This window comes from Ornithorhynchus anatinus, chromosome 14 (genome assembly GCF_004115215.2).
Source record: "Ornithorhynchus anatinus isolate Pmale09 chromosome 14, mOrnAna1.pri.v4, whole genome shotgun sequence".
NCBI lineage: Eukaryota > Metazoa > Chordata > Mammalia > Monotremata > Ornithorhynchidae > Ornithorhynchus > Ornithorhynchus anatinus.
The window spans coordinates 10,117,960-10,142,649 of NC_041741.1; the positions used below are offsets into that span (position 1 = coordinate 10,117,960).

Genomic DNA, 24,690 nt, shown 5'->3' on the forward strand with positions numbered 1-24,690 from the left:
AAATGTAGAAGGAAGGAAGGAGGAGGAAAGGAAGGAAAGGAGGAAGGAAGAATTTCATTTTACTAATGGAGCATAATTTTCTCATTGATCTTTGGCTTGTACAAAACAAACAGGAGATAATGGATTGGCTCTTATTTCCTCCAAAGTATGGAGCATTATCAGTCATTTTTCCTGGTGGAGTATGTTTTCCTACCTGTTTACTCTTGTGTGAGCTCAGACAATTAATCTCTGTCCTTTGCCTTGGATTATTCTCTTTTCACATTCTCCTTCACTTTGTGCATCTCAGCCATAAAACCCATTAATCAAGACAAATGGGAAAAGACAAGGTCCCATCACTAAGATTATCCTTACAGCAATGATGATTAATCATTGTTAAAGGGGACCAGGTCACTGGAAAACATACCATTCTTTAAACTCATCATTTACATTCAAGTGGCAAATACACTAGGGGATAGAGCGAAGAAGTGGAGAAGCCTCTCTATTAAGTAGCTTAATTGTAAATTTCTGGACCTTCTGTAGTAAAAGGTAATGGGAAGGGAGGTTTCAAATGGGGATCTATAGTTCTTATTAGATTGAAAGCACCTTGAAGAGAGGGACCCTGCTTTTATCCTTTGAGGTACTGTTCCAAACACTTAATAATAATAATAATAATGTTGGTATTTGTTAAGCACTTACTATGTGCAGAGCACTGTTCTAAGCACTGGGGTAGATACAGGGTGATCAGGTTGTCCCGCTTGAGGCTCACAGTCTTAATCCCCATTTTACAGATGAGGGAAGTGAGGCACAGAGAAGTTAAGTGACTTGTCCACAGTCACACAGCTGACAAGGGGCAGAGCAGCGATTTGAACCCGTGACCTCTGACTCCCAAGCACTTGCTCGTTCCACTGAGCCACACTGTAGTACAGTGTTTTGCACAAATAGGTGCCTAATAAATACCACAGATTGATAGATTGGTATTTCACTGTGGAACAATTTTCTGTGATAAAGTGCTTTTCTTGATGATCAATACAGCTCTGGTACTTTAATGACCTAATGTAATTTGATGTAATGAGACCCTGTGAAGTTCATTTTGGAACAGTGATTGTTATAAAGACAAAAGACCTTTTTATGAGGATCAGAATGATATTTTATAATACAGTGGGTTAAAAATTAGAACTCAAATGTGTTGAGCTATACATACTTCTAAGATCATAACATAACAATGCCATTCTGGGTTAGACCCTTAATGCAGGCTAATATTTTGTCTCTATCAGTACCATCAAGGAATATGGAATATATATTTCCAATATGAAAACATTGGTATTTTTAGTTTTCCTATATATTCAGTTTCTCTATTTATCAATATTTTTATGCCTCTCTCCTCCATTAGAGTGTAAACTCCCTATGGACAGGGAATGAGGCTCATATTTCTGTTGTTTTTTTCCCAAGTGCTTAGTATAATGACTTGCTCTCAGCAGTAATTCAATAAATACCATTACCACTTCTGACATTGAAGTTCTAGCCAAAGCAGCCCATGTCAGAGGCCACAACTGAAAAGGAACTTTTGACTGAATATCACTCTACAGAGAAAATATACTTGGCAGCACCTTCCTCACCAAACCTCGTGCTGGTTGTTTATGAAATTCCTTTATGTAATTTGTTCAATTTATACCAGTCAATCTCTTTTCTGGATTCCCCACCATTTTGAAGTAGTCTTATATTGCTAAGAATTTAATTTCATGCTGCTCTCAAGCATCTTGAAACAAACTGGAAAGTGTATGAGCTCTGGAATCATAAGATATTAATTTTGTATAATTTCTCTAAGAAAACTGTATAAATATTCTGTCCTGTAAATTCCTTTTAAAATATAATCACCCAAAAGGGATCTGGGGGAATTTGGCTTCATCAGGATAAATCCAGTAAACATCTTTCTAATTACCAGGTACAAGTTATGAACTTTACACAGGTATGAGTGATGGAATTAAGCCAGGAAATCTATCGATGACATAAAGTATCAATTGTCTTTAATCATTTCCCTATTCACCTTCAACTCTCATATCATTAATATTATCTGTAGAGGGTGTTTAAGAGTCAAGTCCGCTACAAACCAGTAAGTCTCTGTTCCAGGCTTTGTGGTTTAAAATTGGGGATACTTTGAAAGAAAGCCCCCACACTCCATGCTAATGAGATACCAGAAACATTTGGCTAGAATAAAATCCTTTTTCTCAAACTCCCATTTCTTAGGTTCCTCAAAACAGGAATTCTGATATAAAGCTTTAGAAGAAGCTATCTCAGTTTGCCTCCTGGTATGGATTCAAAAATACTTTGAGCCTTGTCTCCCTGTACCTGAAAATATAAGCAGAAAAAATGAACATTTCCCACATACTCCCACTTATAAATTGAAGCATCTTGGTCTAGTGGAAGAAGGGACCCAGAGTCAGAGGACCTGGATTTGATTCCCAGCTCAGCAACAAATTTTCTGTGTGATTTTGGGCAAATCACTTAACTTCTCTGTGTTTGTTTCCTCATCTGTAAAATGGGGATGAAAAACCTGTTCTCTTTCCCTCTTCAACTGTGAGCCCCATGTGGGATAGGGACCTGATTATATCATTTCTTTCCCAGAACTTATTACAGTGCTTGGTATATAGTAAGTGCTTAACAAATATACCTAGAGATTTAATTAATTAATTAATGTTGGTATTTGTTAAGCGCTTACTATGTGCCAAGCACTGTTCTAAGCGCTGGGGTAGACACAGGGGAATCAGGTTGTCCCACGTGGGGCTCACAGTCTTCATCCCCATTTTACAGATGAGGTAACTGAGGCACCGAGAAGTTAAGTGACTTGCCCAAAGTCACACAGCTGACAAATGGCCGAGCCGGGATTTGAACCCATGACCTCTGACTCCAAAGCCCATGCTCTTTCCACTGAGCCACGCTGCTTCTCTAAGCAGCTTTGAGGCTTAAGGTGAGAGAAGCCACTGAAACTTATTTTTTAAATAAGTGAAAGAGGAGGAAATGAAGAAAATAAGACATAAAACTAGGATTGATAGGTTGGTGGACAAAACCCGAAACTAGTTGGGTGCCTAAAACGAGGGGTGGTGTGGAGACAGATAAGTGACTATTATAAAGCAATTGTCCTGAGATTTATTATAGGACTCACACTTAAAAAGGGCAGATGATACAAAAGGGCACTATGACAGTTTATATATTAAAGGCTACTGTGTTTTCAGCTGCAGTGAACCTGATAATGAAGTCAGCAGCAGAAGCATATAAAAGTTCCAACTGGTAAGGAAAAGACATCCCAAATAAAATGGACCAGTTCTGCTTTAACACTAACAGCAGGCCCAGAAGTGCTGAATGGGTTGTTACTTGTTACATGGGAGAAACTAAGTGAGTCAGCGCAAATCAAGTTGAAACTAACAAAACCTCGCTTCCTGTTGTCACTGAAAGGAAAAATAAGTAGGACGTTTTAGCTTTGGAGTCCACAGAAAAATAAGCTTGAGTTATCAGATGGCCAAACCTTCAGAAAATGACAGCATGCTGACACAAATGACAACATAGAAATAAAGGACATTTTTAAATCCAAAGGGCTAGTTGTGCATTAGTGACTGAGGACAAAAGAATCCAAGAATTCAAATGGACTCAGAGTAGTCACAGATAACAATTGATTTGGGCTAAGTCAGTCTCGCTCACTCACAGGTCAGGAGAGGCAGAACGCATGTGGATCCTCTTCTATAGGACAATTCTTTGGCTATTTATGTAGCATGGAGCAGGGGTTTTTGCATAGTTGAATGCAACTCTGCTGTGATAAGTATGCAGACTTGGTATTTTCTCGTCTAGATCTTTGCCTGGAATTTGGGTCATGGGCAGTGGTGTTGAAACAAGGATCACTGAATCTCAAATTTCTTCTCTGTAGAAATGAAATGTTGGGGTATCTGATATAGCCACAGTCAAGGTAAGAAATGAATATTTGGTGCTCTCTAAGGCCTTTAAGTTCATGATGTTAAGCCCTTAAACCAAAAGAGAGTGAAAGACCCAGCCTTACCCTCCCTTCCTCTGTGACCGTAAGGCCATTTTCCCCATGTTAAACCAGAAAAAGAGAACCAAAGTTGAACTGTCTTCCTCCTGAATTTACTGTCATTTCAGAAAGCATTACCATCCTCCCTCCCTGTCTCACAAGCCCATAACCTTGACATTTTCCTCAACTCATTTCTCTTATTCAACCCACATATTCAATCTTTCGCCAAATCCAGTCAGTCCTACTTTCAAAACGTTGCTAAAATCCACTCTTTCCCCTCCATTCAAACTGCTACCACATTAATCCAAGCATTTATCCTATCCTGCCTTGATTACTGTTTCAGCCTCCTTGTTGACCTCCCTGCCTCCTGTCTCTCTCCACTCCAGTTCATACTTCACTCTGCTGCCTGGATTATTTTTCTACAAAAACGTTTGGTCCACGTAACTGTTCAGTCCATGTTTCCCCACTCCTCAAGAACCTCCAATGGTTGCACATCCTCCTCCACATAAAACAGAAACTCCTTATTATCGGCTTTAAAGTACTCAAACACCTTGCCCCCTCCTACCTTACCTCCCTGATTTCCTACTATAATCCAGCCCACACACTTCACTCCACGCACTATACCTTGATCTTGTCTGTCTCACCACCAACCTCTCACCCTCATCCTACTACTGGCCTGGAACACCCTCCCTCTTCATATTTGACGGATGATCACTCCACCTAAAAGCCTTATTGGAGGAACATCTCCTCCAAAAGCTCTACCCTGACTATTCTCTCATTTCTTCTTCTTCCAATCCTCCTGGTTTGCCCTTATACTTGGATTTGCACCCTTTATTCACCCCTCCTTCAGCCCCACAGCACTTGCGTACTTATCCATAATTCATTTATTTATATTAATGTTTGTCTTCCCATCTAGACTGTAAGGTCATCGTAGGCAGGGAAAGGGTTTACCAACTCTGTTATTCTGTATTCTTGCAAGTGCTTAGTACAGAGGCCTGTACACAGTAAGTGTCCAATAAATGAGATTGACTGATTCATTATCTGGTGAGTTTGTTCAAGAGAAGCAACCAATCCGGATCATCTGGACCCAGACTTACTTGTTTGGGCTATTTAGCCAGAATGTTGTTTCAATCCTTTGACTCGTTTTTATTATCTTCAGAGAGGGCCAATAAATGATACGAAATTTCCAGATAACACAATCTCCAACTGCATGCAGTTTCTTGCTGCCCACATGAGAACGCTTCCACGCTGGTTAATGCTGATGAAGTGCACCCATTGCATATGTCATTTGGGATTAGGAGATACTATTAGAATTTGGAACAACGCAATTATACAAACAGAAAGAAGTCAGACATTCAACTAAAATGGATTGTAATGAGAACTTGCATGTATTTTCCTTAGGGGAAAAAAAGAGCAAATGACAAAAAAATTCACTTCTTAAGTTAAAATGACCCTATTATAATTCATTTGTATGATCCCTGCTTTATCCATAATAATTAGAAAGAGGGTTTTTTTTTTGTTTTCCAGAAATAGCAGGCTAATGATTTAGACTCAAACTACTTTGTTCATCTACTGTATATATACTCTTCCATACTGTGGTAAGGGTGGATAAAGATTATTTTTCTGTGAGTTTCCCCCCACGGGATGCAAGGTATTGTAATGCAGATTGCTTTGATTTCTTTCAAAACCCCTCAATTCCCACAGGGTGGAACAAAAAATTCAGTGGTCATTATTGTACTTATTTTTCAACCACCATCACTCATAAGCCTTCATCTAAGAAAGTGCCAATAAAAAGACAATGCCCAAATATCCAAGTGATTAAATGTTTTAGAGTTTTAATAATTTACTTTCATTTATCCTTTCTATGGAAAAAACTGCTCCTGTTGTTTCTTAAGAACTGGCACAACTAGGTGGAGGGTACTCATAAGCTGGAAATACCCAATGTTGAGGTTGTGTATATGAAAGGCTGCTGGCATCATTACTGAAGTGGTTTCTGCACTCGCAATACCAAGTCAGGGGACTCATAACTGTTCTTCAGAATTGGGACAAAGGGAATAATGAGGGTGGCATCTTTCATGGGCATAGGCATGAGGGAGCCCGGGTTTTACCACCCCTGTTGCAAGGTTCCAAAGAGCAGTGGAGTGCAAGTGAGATGGCAGAGGACAATTGTTTGGGGGACTGAGAACAGGATCCACCCCCTCTCCCACTCCTCTCCTTGAGAACACCCAAGCTGGTATATAACTTCTGTTTATTCACACTTATTGTCCAGTCAGACACTATGCTGCACCTTTAAAAGGATTTATTAATGTCTTCATGTGTGAGAACCCCTAAAGCACAGTTTATCTGTGTAAAACCCTATATGAGAGTCCTTTGAAGTTGCCCGTAGCATATTGAGTTGGGAAGATTTCTCAGTGGAAAGCTAAATTATAAGCTTGTTGTGGGAAAGGAATATGTCTGTTTATTGTTCTATTGTACTCTTCCAAGCACTTAGTACAGTGCTCTGCACACTGTAAGTGTTCATATGAATGAATGAGTGCACTTTGATTCCCATTTATAGATCTGTTGCTGCATCTTCGAGCATAAAGTAGGTTGAATGGGATTGGCCCCCTATATAGCGATGCTTCACTTGAGTTGTGGCTGGGAAAGGATCAGATGTGGCACCTTCAGCTCCAAACAACCCTACCAGTTTTTCTGCCGTGTTGTAGCCCGAGGATCTTGGTGAACGTCTTGGGACAGCTGAATTAATTCAGCAATTTCCAGATCCTGGGAATGATGATGATATCAATTGTCTTTGTAAGAGCAATGACTTCAGCACAGGCATCTCAGTGTGTATCTGCACTGTTTTCATACCTACTGGGAAGTTGCATGTCCTAGAGGAAAGAAGATGGGCCTGGGAGTCAGAGGAGCTAGGATATAATCTCAACTCTGCCACTTACCTGCTGTGTGATCTTGGTCAAGTCACTTGACTTCTCTGTGGCTCAGTTCCCTCATCTTCAAAATGGGGATTCAATAACCGTGCTCCTTCCTATTTAGAATATGAGCCCCATTTGGGACCTGATTATCTTGTATCTATTCGTGTACTTAGTACAGTGCTTAGCACAAAATAAGCACTTAACAAATGCCATTATTATTATTACACTTCAAAGATCGTATCTGCCGTGCTGTACTTTGATGTGAGGGTATATTGTGATTTCAGTAGCAATAATAATAATAACAGTGATGACAACAGTAATAATTGTAGTTGTGTTTTTTGGTCAGCAGTTAATAATAACAAATGTGCCAAACACCATACTAAATACTGGGGTGGATAGCAGATAAAGTGGATACCAGAGAAGCAGCACGGCTCAGTGGAAAGAGCATGGGCTTGGGAGCCAGAGGTCATGGGTTCGAATCCAAGCTCTGCCACTTGTCAGCTGTGTGGCTGTGGGCAAGTCACTTAACTTCTCTGTGACTCAGTTACCTTATCTGTAAAATGGGGATGAAGATTGTGAGCCTCATGTGGGACAACCTGATTACCTTGCATACCCCAGCGCTTAGAACAGTGCTCTGCACATAGTAAGCACTTAATAAATACCAACATTATTATTACAAACATTCCAAGCGCTTAGTACACTGCTCTGCACATAGTAAGTGCTCAATAAATACTATTGAATGAATGAGTGAATAATCAGGTTGGATGCAGTCTATTTTCCTGGTAGCACACAGTTTTCTATGTGAGAATGGAATTAGGTAGAAATGGGCCTATGAGGGAATTAAATATAATTCCCTTAAATATAATGGTTTGATTGATTGACTAAGAGTTAGTGGAGAGTGACAGCAAGGATGGTGGGATCAAAATGAGGAAGAAGTAGTTTCTCTATGCTAATAGCACACTGCAGGCATTCTCAAAACATTACATCACAATATTCCGAACAAGAGCTTTTGTGACTGATAGAAAAGATTAAACTAGAACGCTCAAATGAGGAGAATTTGCAAAAGGAACTTATGGGGGAAATCATATTTTACAGTGAAAATATCAGTGCGGCATTAACAACTGGCTCATTCTCTTCCATCCAATTTAATTGAGAGGACAAAAATGAATAACCTCTTGAACTAAGGCTTAAGGGTTATTGTTCTGTCTTGTAACAGCCAAATTTCAGTAGCAACAAACAAATAGCAAACACATCAACACGGAAGGAGAGAGCCAAATTGTTAATACTCAGAGTGTTCACATCAATTGAATGGCATTTCAAAGAAGGCAGCTGAGGGAATATGTGTGAGCGGAGACTGAAACTGGCAGATAGCGTGTACGGGGCTGCAGTTCATACGTGGAGGAAAATATCATGTCGATAAGGAAAAGAGAAGAGGCTCTGAATCAGTTTCATGTGGAAAGAGAAATGGAAACTGGAGTTATCAGAATCATAATCTTTTTAAATTTCAATAGCTTAAGACATGAAAATATAGAGTAACACCAATAAAGATTAAAGTCTTTACTATCTAGATGAAATGATGTTACTTTTAATAGTATGGAAGTGGGATATTTGATACAATATTATTTGTGGAGACTAAATTTTAAAACTGTAAAGAAGAAGCGTGAGACAATTTTAAACTAAAAGGAAAGAAACCTTATTTCAGGAAGAACAGGACATAAATAGTTGAATTTTGGTCTTCCTTTATGTCAAATATGTTACCTCAATAAGGACTAAGGATCTTTAAGATTTATACATTACAACCTACTTATTCTGACCTAGAAATTACCTGAATAACTAAAACTATGCCAAAAGTAGCACTTAACTTTTCCTCTTCATGATTCTCTCTGCTGTTTTCTCTGTCTCTTTCTTTCCCTCAATTAGTGCTCAATACCTCTGTGGGGAAGATTCAATTGCACAGATTTCTTTACTTTTTTTTTCCAGAAGAGACTTTTTTTTTCCCAAATTGTTATATGAGTCCAAGCCTTTTCTTGCTCAGAATTTTTTCTAACCAACTCTGTTTCTCTTTGAATTCTCAGCATTTCTTCCCACTTGCTTCTTCCAGAATGGTAGTGCTTTTCTTTGTTTAGCTCTATAAGTGACCTGAGGAATAAGATTAAGGTCATTCCTCTGTATTCTAGTCCCAGGCTAGTCAGTACTCATTTGTCTCCAACATCCATAAGGGGACAATATTTTGGATCTTGTTGTGGGCAGGGAATATGTCTGTTTATTGTTATACTATACTCTCCCAAGTGCTTAGTACAGTGTTTTGCACACAGAAAACACTCAAATATAACTGAATGAATGAATGAAATTAGAATCCTTTCAAACATCTCTGCTTTTTCAGAATTTAAATGCTAAGTATTAGCAGTAGTAATAATTATTGCTACTATTTATTAAAGTTTAATATGTAGAACACTGTACTGAAGGCTGAGAAAGACTACACAAATGGGAATTAGGCACAGTCCCCGGTCTTGAAGGAGATAATCTAAGAATATGAGGGAGAGACTAGTGTCAGACATGTAAGTAAGGAAATAATAAAACACTACAATAACATAAAAGTCAAAGAGAAATACACAAAATAGAAAGAAAAATCAATAGGGAACTGTGGCAAGAGGAGCAAAATTCTAAACTCACTATCAGAGACCAAGTTATAGCCACAGCAACAATTACAGCAGCCATCCATCTTCCCAAGCTTTTGTGGAAGCCCCTTGCAGTGTCTGTTTTTCTCTTTTCCTTTGGGTGCTGCAAGGAAGCATGGGATGGAGGCTTGTGAATAACATGGAAGAGAGATGGTGAGAGATCCCCGGGAGGCAACATGGTTGACCAATAGAGAGCAGAAATGAGGACAAGCTACAACTGCAGATGGAATTGACCATCAGAAATGATTGATGAGCTTTGGTTCTGAGACTTTAGGATGGAGAAACTGCATAGAGGAATCAATTAAAGCAACCAGCAAAGAGCCAACAACGGAGTTGGTAGACACGTCCCCTGCCCCCAATCCATTGCTTTTGTAAACTGTTTATATTGTCTTCAGCCCTGCTAGCCAACCCAGGCAGAATGGAGACTAGAGCAGTGCTCTAAACACTGGGCCAAAACCAAGGCTGAGAGGGAAGCATATAGTCCCGGTGTCAAGGGGAGAGAGGGGAGTTAGCAGATGATGGAGTAAAGACTGTTTTCCATTGCAAAAAGTAGACGACTCACTCCCCACTCATGTTGTCCTGTACCTTCCCCCACTGACCTCAGAATGGGATGATTCAGAAGACTACTGAGAGGAGGTGGACTACGAAGCCATGATAGTTTTGTGAATACTGACAAATGGTTGTCCTGAGTGAAACTATGATGGAGGAGGAGCAGCAATACAACAAAATGCTATAATGGCATTTACTTGAAGGAATCAATGCTCACCGAACCACACCTTTTTTGAGCAGAATAAATGAGGGGTAGACAGATCCAGAAATTGGGAAATGGGGTAACTCTCTACAGCAGATGATTTTAGCAGATTGCCACAAAGAAGAAGAAGTGAAAACTAGCATTGTAGGTTATAAGTGCAATAGTGTAACAGGGAATAATCTTTATATGAATGTGATACAGATTTTCAGTCCACAACCCCACATATCCAGTTAAAAATTTCCATGTTCAGAGCATCTTTGAACCCTAATGATTGTTTAATACCTTTGAGTAGAAGACTAAGGAGGTATGAGCAAGAAAAAGTTAATAAATAGAGGCGGGTGATGAGACTTGAAGTCGAGCATGTTTGATTTGAGGAGGGGTAAGACAAAAGGATATTCAAAAGCAACAACATGGTCTTGAGGAAAGAGACCGAATCTTTATCAGAAGATATAAGGTTTTGTCTCAACTTGCTCTCTAGCCTGCTGTGTGACTTTGGACAAGATGCTTAACCTTGTTGTGACTCCATTTCTTAATCTGTAAATCAAAATAACTAGGTGCCACTTTGTCACAGAAATGTTGGGAAAATAAAATGCCGAAAGCACTTGAAAAAAATTAAAGTGTTCCACACATGCAAGATATCATTCTGATGCTGAATATCTTGTTTGAAATATTTTTGACTTGGGAAGGCTTGGAAAAGTAGTTTGCAGCAGTAAAGTCAATATAAGATGTAGAAATCAACATGAAGAATCTGCCCTGGGAATGACAAAAAAGAAACAGATATACATGTGGTCCAGAAAGGATTACTTGCTTACAGATTAGACAGGATTTGGCATGAAGAGACAAGGAAAGGGAATCAAGGATGATTCTGAGATTCACTGACGATAAAAGAATGTTTGTATTGGAGTACTTCTTTATGGAGACTAGCTTTTCATTTAACATCAAGCCCTTAGTACAGTGCTCTGCACACAGTAAGCACTCAATCAATATGATTGAATGAATGACTATCTGCTTAACTCACCCAAGACACATGATTACTGGGTCTAGTCGCCACTAAAGTATTCTTCCCTCTCAATGTAAGCATACTATCAAATTCTAATAGGAATGTTTGGGACCTGTTCACTTCCTTGACTTGCTCATTAATGAGAGGGTCATGGCTGTCAGAGACCATAATTATACACCTTGGGGAAATGAGGTGGTTGCTCAAGTGGTAGTGAATCTGCCTATCAGAATGAAGAGGAAAAGAACATTGACTCCAGGGCAGTGCAAATCTGTTTGGAGCTGTTAATTGTGATATTACTGTCACTTTCATCAGCAGCTTTATCTTCACCATGCCTTTCTGACATTACCCAATTAATATCGGACAGATTTTACCTGACTGGTTGGGTTAGTAAATAGTGGGTAAGCTGCTTTGGGCAGAGAGACTTGATACAATGGAAAATAGGGATGTTAGGATAATTACTGTGATTGGGGTTTGTTAAGTGTTAATTATATTTAGTTGTCCCTGGAATTAAAATTATATATATACATATATGTGTATATTAATCATTAACATTTGTGGTATTTGTTAAGCACTTATTATGTGCTAAGCCCTGTTCTAAGCACTGGGGACGTTGCAAAGTTACCAGGTTGGATGCAGTACCAGTCTCATATGAGGCTCAACTGGACTGTGAGGGAGTAGGATTTGCTTTGTGGTAAGTAACTCTTTGATCTCAGAATAATCCTCTTGGAAACAAACCTGTTTGGCTGCTTGAAGTGTCCCCAGTGACATAATTTCAACAACAATAATAGAAGTAATAGCAATAATAATTATGGTATTTGTTAAGCATTTACTATGTGCCAAGCACTGTACTAAGTGCTGGGGTAGAGAGAATACAATCAGATCAGACAAAGTCCTTGATCCATATAGATCTCACAGCCTAAGTGAGAGGGGAACAGATATTTAATCTCCATTTTACAGATGAGGAAACGGTCGCAGAGAAGTTAAGTGACTTGTCCAAGGTCACACACAGCAAGCAAGAAGCAGAGCTTAGTTAGGACCCCAGGTTTCTTGCCTCTCAGGCTTGTGCTCTCTTTTCTAAGCCTCCCCATCTCCATTTGCTCACCCAAATAGAATTGCTCAGTCATCCAGGATGCTACCAAAAATGCTGCTCTTGCCTCACTCTCTGAATCACCTATTCTCATAGGACTTTTTTAGGTTTTGCTATCTTTAACAGGATCTGCACTTGGGTTGTTGTAATCGGTTACTGTCCTCGTGTCAAATCATCCCACTTATTTTTTTGACTCAATTCCAGGGTTTGGATTTAATTTCTTCATATTGCCCTAGCCATCCACCTGCTTTCCAAAAACTGTGCTCTTTCCTTTCTCTTCATAAAATTCATTAGTCTTAATATGCAGATTTCAGCACTGTACCCACCAACGACAGAATATTTCATCCATCCACTAGTCCCGTAAATTGCATCTTAAAAGAGTGTCCTTCTGAGACTTTTGCTTCTAAATTTCCTTTCTGGTTTCTTTGGCTTTTCTCTCTATTTTTATTTCCATTATTTCACAGGTGTCATTTTAGCTTTCTGAAGTGTTTTGGGATGGTGGGGGCATGGAGGAAAATGTAATCTACAATGAAGATGTTTCATCTTTCCCCTAACTGAGGAAAGGGAGCAATGCAGGTCAGGACACACTTTTCTGCTCGTTCCATAGATGAAAATTCATGGGATACCAGAAAATAGTGTGTGCTTCAATCTACTCAGCTGGAAAATTGGATTTTAGAAAATGGCGTGCAGAGAGGATGTGGATGGTATGGTGCCGGCCAATTGAGGTGGACTGTGGGAGCTTCCCAACACATTATACATCTCAAACGATGTGCACTCCAAGAAATACAAGGAGGAGAGAAAGGTTATTATCAAACACTGTCATAGACAACAAGAGGGCTTCCTGCTGTCTGTGGACACAGAAGGAAGAGAAAACATGAAGTCACAGTGAGTACTGTTTGCTCAAAGATATTTAGAGGTAATTTTATCATAAGATTTGCTTCAATTCTGTATGTTGCCTGCAATCTTTTGAGGAAAGCAAGCTTTAGTAGAAGAAAAAAGCTCCTGAACCATCAGCTAACCATCCTAATCGAATTAATATATATTTCTCTGTCAGTCAATAAGCAATTTTTCAGTCTTTTAGGAAAAGATGAGGAAAAAATGAAATGTATTATACAAGGAAAAATTCACATCTATTTTACGTAGGTACAGGGGTGACTGTTAACTGTCTTTTTGAGAATATTATTATGACATTTCTCTCTCAGATGACACCCAGAGAGAAAGGTAATGAAAAACAGAAGTCTTAAGGTGGAAGGCAAGAATGAAGTCAGATAGTGGACAGGAAGGATCAGTGAGAGAACAGGGAAATATTCAAGACATTAAATGAGAATTCTCTTCACCCCGTGGGTCAATATGGGTTGGAGCAGATTCCCCAAGAACCTAGTGCTTGAAGTGAGATTGCTGAAGTCGGGGATCAGAACAGAAGTAGGGCAAAGCCCTAAAGGTGGTGTCTTGGTTGTCAAGATAGAATGGAAAATTAGAGAAAGAGAGAGGCAGTGGCCATGTCTGCCCAAGAGTTGGTATGGTATTTGGGATTAGGACTTGGAAGCATGGTTGAAATATGAATTTTCACAGAGTTGGTGATGGAGTTCAGGCATTTGATCAGACTCTTTGCTTATGAGTAAAAGTGGCAATTCAGTATATTGGCAGATTCATATACTGAAGACATATGGACTTCTGGAGACTCATTCGATCTTTCAGTCTAGAAGGTCCCTGAGAGATCATCTGACAAAGCCCCCTTCCTCTAGAAAAGTGAATAGGTAGACCATCTATAACCGATAGATGTCTATTGTCTTTATCTTAAAGGACTACAGGAATAGAGACACTTCTCTCCTGGGAAACAGCATGGCTTAGTGGGTAGAGAAGAGGCCTGGGAGTCTGGGAGCCTGGGAGTCAGAAGGTCTTGGGTTCTAATCCCAGCTTGGCCACTTGTCTGCTCTGTGACCTTGGGCAACTCACTTCACTTCTCTGAGCCTCGGTTGCTTCATCTCTAAAATGGGATTGAGACAGTGAGCTCCACATGGAACAGGGACTGTGTCCAACCCAATTTGCTTGCATCCACCCCAGCACTTAGTACAGTATCTGGCACATAGTAAGTGCTTAACAAATGCTATGAGAAGCAGCATGGCCTAGTGGCAAGAACCCGAGCCTGGAAGTCAAGGGACGTGGGTTCTAATCCCAGCTCTGCCACTCATCTGCTTTGTGACCTCGGGCAGTTCACTTCACTTCTCTGTGCCTCATTTACCTCATTTGTAAAATGGGATTGAGACACTGAGCCCCATGTGGGACAACCTGATGACCTTGTATCTACCCAGCGCTTGGAACAGCGCTTGGCACATAGTGAGTGCTTAACAAATACCATTATTATTATTATTGTTGTTATTATTCTCTTTCTCTCTTGGTAGCATGTCCAGTGTTTGATCACTCTGACAGTCAAGTTATTCCTTGTGCCCAACTGAAAACTCTCTTACATTCATTCTTCCCCATTATATGGTGGTTTCTTGAGGGAAGGAATCATGTCTTCTAACTCTATGGTATTCTTCCAAGAGCTTATTTAAGCATTCTGCATACTGTAAACACTCAATAAATAATTCTGATACATTGGTTGAAGCTTACTTATTCCTCATTAGATCACAATAACTATTTGGTATCCTCCCCATAAAATCCCTTTGCATTATTATTGTTATTAGTTTTCCATGTCCTTTTCTGAACTAAAACCTAAATTCTTTAGCTTTCCTCCTTTGACCTGTTTTCCATCCTTTTAGTAATGTTTATTTGTGCAATTTTGAGCCTCCTCAACTTCTGTTTATGAGTTAACGTTATCATTAATCATTATCAGGGCTATTCATTGAGTGCTTATTGTGGGAACAGCACTGTATAATATAATATCTATATAATTTATAGATAGACACCATAAATGTTTTGGGGCTGAGGTGGATAATAATGATATGATAACAACAACAACCATTATTATTATTGGAAAGTGCTGACCTTGTGTCAAGTACTGTACAAAACACTGGATTAGATGCAAGACAATAAAAGACCCAATCCCTGTCCCTCCAGCTCACAGTCTAGGGAGGAAGAAAGACAGGATATTTTATGCCCATTTTACAGATGAGGAAATTGAGGGACCGAGAACTTAAGTGACTTGCCCAAGATTAATTTAGGAGGCAAATAGTAGAGCCTGGATTAGAATTCTGACTCCCAGGCTCACTCTCTTTCCACTAGGCCACTATACTTCTCAGCATTTCTCTTTGTCCTGAATATTTGAAAGAAACCAACACCTTTGAATTAAGTGAGGCTAAATTAATGAATTAGGAGGTTAGCTTCTTGGGGCTGAGGATCATGTCTAACTAAATCTACCATACTTTCTCAAGCACTTAGTACAATGGTCTGCACATAGTAGGTGTCCAGTGAACTCAAGCTTTCATCAGTCATCAGCTATGGTATATACTGAGTACTTCTTGGGTGCATGGCACTTTACAAAATACTTGGGAGAGTTCAATGAAATAGAGTTGGTAGACATGATCCTTGCCCCCAGGAACTTACAGTCTAGGGGGAAGGCAGATATTGAAGTAAATTATAGATGTATTATTTCAGTCGAATGAAAGCATTGTAGTTCTTCATACTTGAGATATTGTTGCTGATGGTGAGATCCTAGCCATACACGTGGTTGAGACTGAAATGACTAGGGTTTGATTATGCTGCTTTCCATTGCATCATTGTATATTCAACACACGTAGCCCTTCTCCACACTATTCTATATAAACATGCAGGTATATATATATATACCTGGTGCCTGAATATATATATATATATATCTTTTCGGGCACCAAAATTTCATGATAAATATCAATAAGAAACATGAAAATAATGAGTAAGCAACACTGATTATTTCATTAAGATGACATTCAAATCGAGATGTCTATGTGGTCTAATGGTTGAAGCTTGAAGACTCAAAATTTAAAATAAGAATGACTTGATGACTTTGGCTGGGTTGAGGCCAGGCATATTTTTAGAAAGGAATTTTCAAGCGATGTGAAAATTTTCTTCTGACATGAGGCAAAGCTAATTACTGGGGCAAAACTAACTTTTGTGGAGATCATTCTGGGAGGAGAGACTATTTTGGGAATCACAGACCATTATCTTCTCTAAGTGGTTGTCCTGGGAACTCTGATATCAGGACCCCATGCCTGATGGACAGATGATATTTGAATCTTTACCAAGCTGTAAAGCGGTCACCCTAACAGCCTGAGAGCCCTTGTCTAAGATGGGCTGGTTCCCCTGGGCCAGGTTCATGGACTCTGTACCCTGAGCTGCATTAACTCTTGGAGACCTGGATCATCTTGGTCTTCTTCAACCATTTGCCCTTCCACCTCTTTCCCTCTCTTCCTCCTTATCGCCATCTTCCTTTCTTCTGTTTGTGTCTCTTTGATTCCCTTACTTTTAGGCAACTCACATTTGGCTTTGCAACTTCCCCACCTAAGGTGACCAGGATTCTGATCATCTTAATGGTTAGTCTCTGAAGGCCAGACGTGGTAAAGGAATGTAGTCACTGCTTCCACTGATGCATGGAGCCAATGGGCAAAGGCTGTCCTCATTCCCCCTGCCTAATCCTGGCCATATTCTCCCTCAGGGAGTCTTCCTGCCCACATAGACTCTGTTCTATGATTTATACCCTCTTTAGCATTCCTGTGTATATGTCTGATTAATTTAGTTATCTTGACGGAATTGTGTATATTGTTATTCTTATCTTCCCCTGTTAGAGAGAGTGTAAACTCTTTGTGGGCAGAAAGTGCATTACTTGGCCATTCTGTAGTTTCCAAGCATCTAATACAGTGCACCATACTAAGTAGGCATTCAATAAATGCTACCACTACTATTATTACACTCTACTAAGCAGCTTTCTTCTTTGATCATGCATTTGCTAATTTAAGAAATTGAAGCAATTTAAATTTAAGAATTTAAGAATTTTCATTGTCACTGTCATTGTCATTGTCACTGATTTCCTTAAGTCTAGTTATTTTAAGAACACAAGACCACGACAGTTGTTGTCAAGTCAGCAGTCTATCCAGTCGAATATTCTGTCTCCTATGCAATGGGATCTTTGGAATAAGTATGCAATGGTTGGCTTCCTTGGCAACCATTCTAATGGTTACGGATGGATTATCTAATGCCCCTAACATTCCCTCATCACTAACGTTCCCTCTGGTAACCATTATGGACCACTTGTCCATAACTGTAACTCAACCTTTCTAGAACCTACTGATACTTTGAGCCTCTACAACTTCCTGAAATGTCTATGCTAGTTAGGCTAATAAATAGACTGTTCTATTTCCTGTTAAACTCACTAGTAGTTAGCTTTAAAGATCATGAAAACATCTATCCATGTGTCTGACAATCACTAAGTAATCTATAGTGTCCTTTCAGCAACTTCTTTTCCAATTAATATAAAATGTTTTTTCTTCAAATGAGAGACTTGAACATATCAACAGAAAATATTCCCTCATTTGTCTCCCTCCTTCCATAACCACTTGCTGTGCAAGTGATTTTATAGCCATTTTATTTTCTCTCTGACCTCTCTCTTCTGAAGCAGAAGAAGATGATTTATATAATCCCAGTAATTCTGCTAGATCTTTGGAGGGCCTCCGGGAAATAGTTCACTGTAAGAGTGGGGTAAACGTTAGAATTATCATCAATAGGTTTCACATGCAGAGTCCCCTCCACCCCAACCCCCCACCACAAATTCTTCTGTTATAAAAACAGTGACCATATATCTGTTGTCAGGCAATTTACCAAAGAAAATAAATCATTTGACTTTAAGTAACTAATGTTAATATCAGGTTAAATATTTTTCTAATGGTAAAAGATCAGAGTACTTCTAGCATTGAATGAGACTTTATTGTACTAAAACTTTCCCTTCATCTCATGCCTGCCTAATTTGCTAATGACAGTTGCAAAGCAATTTAAAATCGAATTATTTACTGCAACTCAAGATGGTCAACATAGTCTCTCTACAGAGCACTTTAAAGAAGTCTGGCACTGTTAAAGATTCTGGAGAACGTTACCAGGTTTTAGTTATAAAGAAAATGATCTTTCCAGTGACCAATACTTTCTACTGAAATAGAAAGCTTTGGGGAAAGTCACAATTTATATCCTTTTGGGAATCAAACCACCAGTGATTTATATGGCTCTATGAAATACTCAAAAATAGAAATGAGCTTATCCCAGTGTGTCATGTTCCATTGCTACTTCCACACTGACTTTATTAAAATGGGAAATGACTGACTTAAAGGAATGTTTACACCCTCCAAATAAAGAGTGATAATTTCCATTTTCTATAAAGTTTAAAAAGCCATTATTATTAGTAGCGATAATAGTAGTAACGGAAGCAGCAACAAATATTGAATCTGTTACTACTATTATTGCTACTAATAAAATACAGAATAAAGAAGTACAGAATAAAGAAGTGACAACTTTCCTGCCACAAAGGAGCTTAACACTCTTAAGAGGAGAAAACATGAAACTATTAACTAAAAACAGCTTCGGCCTGATTCCTCATTTTAAATGATGAAGGGGAATTTATGTCAGTACTTTTTCCTTAAATGGAGACTTTTTCCACTGCTTTTGATATTTTAAAATAGCACTGAAAATTTGGCCTTAAAGGATAGAGAGCCACGGAATGGTAACATTTGCTTCAGAATTTCTGTGGCTATTGCATTGTAAAAAGGGAAAGAAACACTTGATGAATGAGTGATGACATGCCATTATATTTGATTATTTTTCCCATAGATCACTTTAATTCATTTGGCTACTCTGTACTGTTTGTTTTTATTGCTTCATTTTGACATATGTAGCCAAGAGCTAAATACTGTTTACAGTGTAGGAACCATAAAGGAAACCATATTTACATGATCAAAGTACCAGCTTAAGATCTACTAACTTATTTCAAAGTAGTTGCTAGATATAAACAATTAATAAGTATTGGAGCCCCAGCCCTCATTAAGAATCTTAAAAATTGTGAATTGTATTAGCATATTCACACATATATAAATTAGTGCCATAGAAATATAGACCCATTCCTTTGCGTATCTGCAATAGTCAATTGCTAATACAGGTAACAGGGTATAATTGGAACATTTCTTGGTGTGAAATGGTGATGTCTTCCTTTTTGGTCCCTTTGTACCTGTAAATCATAGCATATAACACATCTTAAAACGGAAGTGACAGGACTGACAAATGAATTCACAGACACTTAGTGTAACTCTTCACCTTACACTCTATAGAGTGGTGCAATACATGTCAATTAATATTGTTTCTTTAACTTAAAATGGTTTCAACTCATTTTATATCCTCAAATAAATTTGTGAATTCACAGCTTTTGGAAATCCACTGAATCATGACTAGGCTGGGTTAGTTCTGGAATCTTGGGCGACTCAGAAATGATCTGTGGTTTATTTCATGTGTAAAGGTGTGCTTCTGTCTATGTAGCTCAGCCGTTTCTGTTTACACCCTTTCTATTCAAACAGGATGTCTCAAATGAAAAGCGATTCTATAACTGGGAACCTACATACAGTCTATGCTTCTTCATTTGGTGGAGGGAAAATCTTTACAGAGGAAGGTGGTAGCCATTCCATGTGGCTTCTTAACGGAGCTGCAATGTTAATTCCATATTTGGTTTGCTAAAATGCAACAGAGGTTTTACTCATTTTAAAGCCAATACTGTTATTCTCATCACAGAGCATCCTGTTTATCTTTTCCCATGGCAAAAGAAAAACTCTGTGTTAATCTCATTCAGTGATTCAAGGCACTTTCCCCCACTTGATTTTAAAACTATCTGGGTATTTTCACCTTCATGTGGACAGTGCAATTCTATGCTCCTTTTCTCCCACTACCATGACCCCATTGATTTAATCCAATTTCTCTGCTTGGTTAAGCAATTTTTCTACCTTGAATCCTCTCCTCTGCTGTGCCATCTTGCTAGATCTGAGTTTCTGGGTTTCTCTATTTAATCCCCTGTTGTTCTATGTTCGCATCTTCTCCAGAAACTGTGATGAAGTTCCTCCTCTTCTGTCCTTCCATCCTGGGACCATATTGGAAAGATTTTCCACTTCATAAATAATGATGGTATTTGTTAAGCGCTTACTATGTGCCAAGCACTATATGCGTTGGCTATAGGGAAACAGAAGGACTCCATTCATTCTAATTAATATTCATTTTCCAGTTGAAATTTTGGGCTCAGTTGGATCTACATTTATAAAAACAGAGTCATGTAGAAGCTTGGTTGGTAATATATGACAATTGCTAAGCCACTTTTCAAAACCATTGAAAAGAGTTAACTAGCTTTCCTTTCAAAATATATTCTTGAAAGTATAGAACATGTTGAAATTCAGTTAATATGGTAGGGCAGTTTTTCAAACAATGCCATCTTCCAGACAAAACAATGTTTTATCTAATTATTGTTAGATATTAATAAGTGCTCCTTATGATGTGTCTTTTCATACTGGTGTCGTTGCAAGAGCAGTTTAGACAAGGCTAAATTTCCTTGGGATGCCTTCAGCTAATACAGTGAAGACTTCTGGCACAGTAGAGCATTTGCAAAGAAGGCAAGGTATTATAATGGAGATTTCCTTGAATCTCTGCAGAGAGCAGCAACTGCCTTTAGTGTGTAGATAGATGTATAGATCTATTAGAAATTATAAAATATGATGGGCACAGTCTAATGAGTGTTCTCCCCGAATGTTCTGACCTTTGAAATGATCAGTCCATAACTACCTGTTCAGGGCTTACAAGCTACATTATCCTGCATTACATCAGTAAGGACATTAAGGAAATAGCCAGAAAAAAGGAATTAAGAAAAAAAAGTGATTTGCTTAAAACCCTTCTTTCCAGGAATGCAGGATTTTCCCCCCATGCTGCCATGGTTAAAAGTGGCACATGAACCCAGAGAGAGGCCCCAGTGGAAAATGAAAGTATCTTAGCGGTGCCCCCAATTTTGAGCTCTTGTCAAGATTCATTTAAAATTAAATAAATGTGCAAAGAAAATGAACAAGAATTGATGGAAAGATTTTTTTTGGTTCATGTCCTTTTGTGCTTTCAAGTCATTTTAGAGCTAGCCTTATTAAACTTAATTTTCAAGAAAGACACGAAGACAGATTTTTAAATACCAGAGCTGATAGTTCTTGGGATTCTAAATCCTGAAAGAATGAATGAAAACAACAATCATAACAATAATGATATAACTATCCATATAGGAAAATGACTCTAAAAGCTGAGCTTTCATTAGTGCTGGTGGGTAACTAATAAGACCAATTTGTGACTCAAAGCAACCACACCACAACCTCACCATCAGGGCCAGTCTGGGGCCAGGCCTGTTCAAAAATGTGGCTGTGTACCAGAAGTCCTCTTGTATTTGTCAGGATCCAGTTTCAATCCTTCAGCAGGTTGAGAGCATCATTAGAAGTTTCTGAGTTACTCAAACAGGGGCTCCTATTCACAGATGACTGCATTCCGGGAGCCCACAGGTACAAAAGATAGGCAGATGATTGTGACCTGTTTCTCAGAACCAAAAAGTGCTTTGGATCAATGATGAATTTGAAGAAGACCAAGATTATGTGCCAATCTCCAACTGGCAAAACCAAACAGAGTTAAGAATCAACATTGGTTGAAGCAGAGTTGAATGATCTCACTGAATTTCGCTACTTAGATAGCTCATTGTCTGATGATGTAAGGACAATAAAGATGTCAGGAATCAGATCTGGGAAAGCTAGTGTGTCCCTTGGAGGATTCAAAGAGAGAATGTGACACCAACATGGCATTAGGATTCAAAACAGTCTGAATCCCAAGTGGGTATTTTGATAAAATTATAGCCTCAGTTACAAGCTTCATAACATCTCATGAGTTAAATCTGATTCATTTATACATTTTAGGTGTGGGGAAAGAAATACGCTGTGTGTCCAGAGTGGACAAGCTGATCTTTGCTTGAGAGGGAGAGATGATGAGGGACATTGGGCTCTTCTTTCCAGGACTCCAAGGAAGCTTCTAGAGGGCAGGGATCACATCTACCAACTCTATTGTATTGTACCCTACCAAGCATTTAATAGAGCGCTCTGCACAGAATAAGCATTTAAGAAATACGAGGAATTGATTGAGTGAAGCCTGCTCCTGGCTTCCCCAGAGGTTCTTTTCCGGGTTAAACTGTAAATGGTTAATGATGGGCGATGGTGGCAATTTTCCTACTATTATTGTTTTATATATATGTAGGTGACTATTATTATTATTATTATTCCTGAACCAATAGCTCCTGCAGTTATGACTCAATGCCACCAAATGACAACTTTGCAATAACTCTCCTCTATTGTCTATCCTACAGATTTCACAAACTTCTGTGCTTGAGTAAAAGTCTCCAAATTCCCTTCTGATCCCTAACCTCCACAAATTCCTAACCTTCTTGTGGATCCTTTGTCTGTTTAGTCACTGAAGAGAGGGGCTGCAGCTTCCACAGGGCCCCTCCTGTTGCACCTTCAGTATTTTTGTTTTATTTTTTCTCTTTTTCTTTCCTGGCAGGTAGTAAAAGGAAGGATCAGAGATATTAGTGGTTTCCTTCAATTGTCCACCAGTATGGATCCAGTGTTGCTCCATCACAGAGGGAGGCAAGCCTTTAGCTGAAAGGCATTTATCAGGGGAAGCAGCAGAGTGGGGTGGGAGAGCACCAATTTGGTAGCCAGAGGACCCACGTTTGAATCCAAGCCCTGATAACCGCCTCCCATGTGCCCGTGGGCAAGTCACTTAACTGTTCCTCCGTTTCCTCATCTGCAAAATGGGGTTAAAAGTCTCTGTCTTTCTATATGCATCATATAAAAATAATCCCTGGTTTTATTGCCATTATATCTTTGTGGAGCTTCCTTTATTCCTGAGTAGATCTTTTGGTTAAAAAGTGTTTCCATTCCCCTTTGCATTTCTGGTCAAACCATTGCTAGCAGTTCTGTAGTACGGGAAACATCCACTTATGTACTTACCTGCTACATGCACAACTGTTCACCTTACTGTCAGTTTATCAAAGCTCCATATTCAATTTTATCTTTCCCTCATTTCCTTTCTCGGGTTTCTCTCTTCTTCTCTTATCTGCTTCTGTTATCTCTGAGAGATTTATTTATTTACTAATTATTTTATGAAGCTGTTAGGGTTCTGGGCAAATTTACAATTTTTACACTAAAACAATGCAATTCAAACAAAAAAGATAACAGTAATTTTGTAACAATGATTTTAATTGGCATTTTTAATAACAATGATAATTTATTCTAATGTTGTGCCACTATTTTAAAAATACTTGGATACAAACCATCTCTTTTATCCTCACATTATTCCTTTAAGAATGGGATGGGGAAACTGAGACCCAGAAATGTGAAGGACCTTGGGGAAAATCATACAGCTAAAAGTGTCCAGAATGTAGGAGCTAAACCCCTTTCTATGATTCCTAGCCATGAGTTCTTCCACTGCTGCCTCCTGCCCCACATTTCCAAAGCACCATATAGCAATCACATCCTCCCAGTCTCACTTCAGAAAACTTTTAGGTAACATAAGTACAGTTGCCTCATCCAAGTAAGAACCTCCCAAAAGGTCCCACTGGGGAAAAAAAGGGTGTGGGTTATTTCTTTTGTTGCTTGCTTTATTAGAGTTAGATAAAACTTTTTAGTGGAACTGTCGGTGTAGCTTTGCACAGAAAATTCACCCTAGCGAACTTTATAGGGAAGTCCTCTCCAAATTCCTCTCCAAATTTATGGGTGAAGCAGCATGACCTATTGGTAAGAGCATGGACTTGGGAGTCCAAAGACCTAGGTTCTAATCCCAGCTCCACCACTTTGTCTGTTGTGTGACTTTGGGCAAGTGATTTAACTTCTTTGTGTCTCAGTTTCCTCCTCTGCAAAATGGGAATTCAATATCTATTCTCTCTCCTACTTGGACAGTGAACCCCATGTGGGACCTGATTATCTTGTATCTACCCCAATGCTTGGCATATAGTAAACCCTTAACATCTACTATTATTATTATTTTAATAATTATTATTGGTAATATATTAATTATTTTGATTATTGATAACACTTTAATAATATCAATAATAAATAACTGTATTATATATAATAATGCTTAGTAACAATAATTATAGTAGTTAAGTGCTTACCATTACTACTATTATGAGTACTACTGCTAATACTAATTATAATTCAACCCTGTCAAAACTTCTACTTTTTAAAACCCTTCAGAAGAA

At 38.8% G+C, this 24,690-nt stretch overlaps 1 long non-coding RNA gene across 1 annotated transcript in view; it reads left to right on the forward strand.

The window, feature by feature from the left end:
• LOC120638825 overlaps nucleotides 1-24,690 on the forward strand; it is a 148,896-nt gene that overhangs the window by 73,614 nt on the left and 50,592 nt on the right. The window lies entirely within an intron of this gene.